Source organism: Populus euphratica, unplaced genomic scaffold, assembly GCF_000495115.2.
Source record: "Populus euphratica unplaced genomic scaffold, PopEup_1.0 scaffold12.1, whole genome shotgun sequence".
NCBI lineage: Eukaryota > Viridiplantae > Streptophyta > Magnoliopsida > Malpighiales > Salicaceae > Populus > Populus euphratica.
The window spans coordinates 66,668-72,498 of NW_011499858.1; the positions used below are offsets into that span (position 1 = coordinate 66,668).

The window sequence follows — 5,831 nt, forward strand, 5'->3', positions numbered from 1 at the left end:
ATTTATCACGATACATGGTGAAAAATGATGATCATTCGATGAATAGAGTTAATAAATATAAAAGATAATATACATAACTTAGTTATCTGAATAGTTAGAAATTAAAAGGATATAAATATTTTATTTTTAACTTACTCTTCCTTATTCTTCCCAGTAATGGAAAGTTAAGGTAAATTGTATTTGACTTGGCTACTTATGAAGGTGGTACTAAGGTGATATAGTGAAATGACTTAGTTATCGCAAAGATAGGAATTAAGAAGATTTAATACGAAAATCTACTTAATTTTTTGTAAAAACATAAATTAAGACGTTGTGATAGAACTTAATTATCTACATAAAAGATAGTTAATGTGGTGATAAACTTGATCAAATATTAAGGAAAGACTTGGATTATTTATGAAATTATTTGGTTTCTATTAAGATAAGGACTATGGTGGCAATGAAAGTAAATTTTATAAGCGAACTATACACACACATATACTAAGATATATAATTTAACTGATGAGATTTTAGATTTACTTACCAAAATAAACATAAGAGCTATTAGAGATTTACATAGTTATTAGTTTTAAAATCTATAAGATTAATAAAAAAACACATAAACTAACTAGATATTCATGTTAATCTAAAAAAAATTCTTCTATTAGAGTTACTTTGACAATTCCTCTTTCATTGTAAAAAGATTACACATTGTGATCCATAACAGATTTTTTTTTTCATGAACACAGTACCGATTTTTTATACCAATTCTAGCATTTTTCTTCAAAATCCAAAGAAAAGGGGACAGGCTCATCACTCAAAGAAAAGCACCCTTTGATTGGGTGATTCATATCTTAATTGCAGGGAAAATAAATGGACTACCAGACAGAATTAGGATTCCAATCTTATCCTTGGAACTTGAGAACATTGTCCCACGTTGGCCAGCACATGATTCGTAATAATATTCACTTAAGTGTCTCCAGACACAGAAAAATGCATTTTAATGTTATTTATTTGCCTAAACCTTTTTGTATGATGCGGGACATCCATCCACGATTGTAAATTAGATAAGAATTTAAACAATATTTAAAAGATGTTGATGTGTTAATAAGCATGTTTTACAAGTCCAATTTTATAGCGAATCACTTTCTCTCACCAGATGAGATCGAGAAAACATCACTTTAAGATGTTGATTCAGATTTTTTATTTTATTTTTCTAGTTAATTATTTTCAGTTTAGTTTTCTTTATAGTTCAGCTATTATATATATTGATGTGTTATTTTTAAAATATATTTTTATAAAATATTGAATTTCATAGTCTATCAAAACAAAAACTTCAGTTACATTAGCATAATTTTTTGTGCTTACATTTCTTTTAAATTGCGTTGTTTTTCATATACGAAGTCTCAAAAGATATTTGATCATGGATGACCACCGATTTTGTGAAAATGAAATTTAATTATAGTTAAAATTAACAATTAAAAAAAAAACCAACTTGCAAAAAAACAACAAAACAAACCTCATTTATACTTTGGCATGGAAAATTCCAATTTGATCTCAAAAGTTTTTTTTTTCATTTAATCCCATTTTTTTAAAAAACTCACATTTTAGTATTAAATTTATTTTTTTAACTTTTCAATTCCTAAATATCAAGAGAGGAGGGAGAAAATCATTGATAAATATTGAGGATAAAGAACGTGCTTGAATAACTACATTCTAGCCATAAAAAATACTCATTTTTGTATCAATCAGTTAATCTTTTTTAGAAAAATTTAATAAAGGTAATGTTTTTTATAATCATTCAAAAACAAAAGGTAGATCAAAGTTTTTTAATTTTTTTGTCCGTTTTATTTTAGTTTTTTGGAATGACTTATGGAGAATAAATTTATTGAAGTTTTTATGATATTTTTTTTATGTATTTTAAATAAAAAAATATTTTTTTAGATCCAGAACCTAATTTTCTTTTAATTGAAGATGATAAAAAAAAACAATCTACCTAATTTTCTTTTAATTAAAGATGATAAAAAAAAAAAACAATCTAGCATGTAACTTGTTACTTGTTTAAAAAAAAAAAAAAAAAAAAGAGGAGAAAAAAATTTAGACATTTTCTTTTAATTGAAGACGACAAAAAAAACAATCTAGCATGCAGCTTGTTACTTGTTTTTTTAAAAAAAAAACTAGAGTAGAAAAAAATTTAGCCTTACAAATGGAACTAGGCTTCTAGGCCAATGCGTGCTAGAATTTTTTTATGGCTGGTGAGGTACATGGGATTGACCTATCAGGCTCAATTTATGATATTCTTTTTTTTATTATTTTTTTTAATTTAATATTCATTGATATCTTTTCTCTATATTTTTATAAAATTATTTGGTTTATTTTTTTATATTTTGTGATTTTTTTATTTATATTTTTTAATTTTGTATACTTTGAAAATATTATTAGAATTTTTTTAATTTTTTTTTTTATGTTTGGTACAAATGAGCTATATTCGCATGATGTATTTATAAAACAAAAAAAATTGTTATTAGAAATGAGAATTAACCTCTAAGATCAAATAAATATAAAAATATAAAGCAAAAAGGACATCTAATATAAAACATTTGTAATCACATCTAACTTTGTTTTTATACATAAAATATTTGTTATTATATATTTAATTGCCGTTAATGACTTATTTGTTGTTTGTCATTTTATATATGTCTATTATATATTAAACATGATAATATGTTTTATCTTCAACTTTTTGTTAAAAAAATATTATACTCGAAAACGAATTCATAACACGACAAGCGTTGATTCCTCTTGGGTCATAAATTAATCTAGAATCCCATCGCAGTCTAGCTGGGGTAGTATCTAACCAAGAAATCGAGTACTTTTCACAAGAAGAAAAATCAACAAGGGTGCATCTAGATGCGGCGTTGATCTTGATGACTATAACAAGTCCAGATCGATCGAGTGGTAGGTGAAGGAAGAGCAGCATCGATGGTGGTGATGTGCCCCGGCAATCGAGTACTTCCTTTTGCAAGAGAATCAATTGAAGCAACATGGCCGGCCCACAGAATTGACATTTTTCATCATACTGACAATAACGTATTGGACCCTATAGTCTATGCCATAATAATTATGCGAAAGATAGTGCTAATGTCACACCAGAGTTTCTTTTTGAACAGTCCTACCGCTCCCTTTCTGTGCTGATGAATTTAGCCGTCCTGACTCCAGTCTGAGGATCTCATCGATGAAACCACATAATTTTCAACACTTTTGGTTGACTTGTGAGGATAATCTCATGTGAGATCAACCATGTATTACTCCTCATCTTGGTTTCTTCCTAATTTTATTTGTTTTTCAGTCAAATTCATTGACCACATAGCTGAAATCCGTTGAATATTAATTAACTTGGAGAACAATATGTTTCTTTTTAAACCTAATCAGGGATAATTCTATGCCAAGATTCCACATGTCACCACTTTAGTTACTCAACAAGTTCGGAAGTGAACATTAAGTGCACCAAAGCCTGATGAAGTGCACCTAGCCACATTCACTGTGGAATCGTACGTGTCATAAATACTATTATAAAGTTCCATAGTTTTACACGCTAACTTCAGCAGCAGCAGCCGCCATGGCCTCTCTCTCTGAATTCTTCTCACACCTGTATACCATGACCATAGTTTTCCTCAGTCTTCTACTCCTTGAGATTGTAATCTTAATCCGGTCGGTCATCGGAAGCACCTTGAAGTCCGATAAACCAATAATTAGCACCACTCAGTACCTTAGACACATCGAAGAAAAGAATCCAACAATTTCTTACAGTAAAAAATTGATGAGGCAGCAAGATTCAATAGAATGCGCAGTATGCTTGTCCGAATTTTCGGAAGGCGAAAGTGTAAGGAAGTTGAAATGCAAGCATACGTTCCACAAGGATTGCTTAGACGAATGGTTGCAACAATGTTTGGCTACATGCCCACTTTGCAGAGCTAAGGTTTTGCCGGATGAGATTTTAGCCAAGTATGATCGGATGCAGAGTCAGATAGAGTATGATGGGAGTGATGAAGAGATGATTTTCATGTTATCTGCTCTATATGGTAACAGTCTACAAAGAATTTTTTAGCCTGTTGGTTTTGGAAACATTGATTGTTCTTCTATGTTTTACTTGCATATAGAAACCGCCACATATAGATGTGGATGTGGATATTTCTCTTTTTGATTCATCGATCTAATAATGTTTTTGCAGTTTGTTCGAAGATTATGTACATATATCATCAAATATGAACCTAAGTGGATGAGTCTCTTTGTATTCTCACCTGTGATTTTCACTCATTAATGTATGCTTATACAGGTGATTAAATTTCTAGTGGAAATCAAATGAAGCTCTTTCCAGATTTCATATGCTGCAAAACCTTAGTATATCCATAATTTTATGAGAAAGAAGAAAGGTCCAATTTTGATGCAGATCCACATCAGTTCTTGTTGTTTGTTTGCAGACCATAGATACTTATCTTCTTCTAAGGTGGAAAGGTTTTTGTCCCGTGTTTTGGAAAATCATGTACATTTGTATATCCCTTCGGTAATCAAAGAACTTTTTACTGGAATATGATGAGTACTTACAAGTTTTTTATCCTTTCCGTTTTGATCATCAGTGCATGTAAATGGGTTGTAATTTTCCGGCACAAATTAAATGGAGCTCCATGGACGTTGGATGCCATCTACCTCGAAGCTTTCTTATACCTGTGTAGCAAGTCGTCATTTCATCATAAAAAATACTCTTATGATTGGCTAGTCTTTAGAATTTTCTTGCAATCTGAGTGAGTGATGGAAACAGATCGGTTACCTACCCATATACGTACCAGCGTATAACCAAAGCCGACAATACCCATGAGCTTCAGTCCCATCCAAAGGTCCTTATGTTAACGCCACACAAATTGTTGTAAATCGATGTATACTCTTATAAATTAACAAATTTTATACATTCATACATATATATACATGTACGTGTATACTAACTAGCTAACCCACACTCCTTGTAAAAATTATTTTTCAAAAAAAATACAGGATATGCAGGTTGTTTTAAAATATTTTTTTATATAAAAAAATTGAAAGTATAAATTAAAAATATATACAAGTATCTAATTAAATAAATTAATAACCATGTATATAAATAAAAAAATCATTAAAAATTACCAAAAGAGAAATCTAAAGAATTAAAAGATAAATGTAAATCAAGATATTATATTTAATTATATAAAATGAAATATTTATCTAATTGTATTTACTAAATTTGTTTATTTAAATCAATAAAAAAAAACCTATATCCTAAAAAAATATTACACAAATAAACTTGTTTATTTAAATCAATAAAAGAAAAACCTAAAGCCAAACATATTAAAAATATTATTTAAAAATAAATATTTTAATTTTAAAAAATAAATTTTATTTGTATAAAACAAAAAAAAATAGATGAATTATAATAATATCTTGAAAAATCAAACATAAACAAAACATTTAAAAAAAAACTTATTTAAAAAACAAACATGCAAAACCCATAATTTAAGTCATGAGATCAAAATAAATTATAGAAAATAATTAAAATTAATCATAAAATTAATATTTAAAAAAACACTAATGTGAGATGATAAGTTAATACAAAACCGATTCCTAACAGATCAAATATTAAAAGATATAACCAAGAAAAAACAACCAATCACACAAAAAAATCTATAAAACATGAGGGTGAAAATAAATAAAAGATTAATCAGAGAGCAAACAAAAAATCTCAATTGAAGGGTTAAATTGAATTAAAAAAATAAATTTAACAAAAGAAAAAATAAATAAAAAGAATAAGAATTAAATTAAAA

At 28.0% G+C, this 5,831-nt stretch overlaps 1 long non-coding RNA gene across 1 annotated transcript; it reads right to left on the reverse strand.

Moving 5' to 3' along the window:
• Positions 1–3,040: 3,040 nt before the first annotated feature.
• Positions 3,041–4,957, reverse strand: LOC105123843 (uncharacterized). The gene is made up of 3 exons (XR_841956.1): positions 4,824–4,957; positions 4,585–4,704; positions 3,041–3,708 (listed from the first exon to the last, which is right to left on the reverse strand). It is a non-coding gene; the product is annotated as an uncharacterized LOC105123843 (long non-coding RNA).
• Positions 4,958–5,831: the final 874 nt, after the last annotated feature.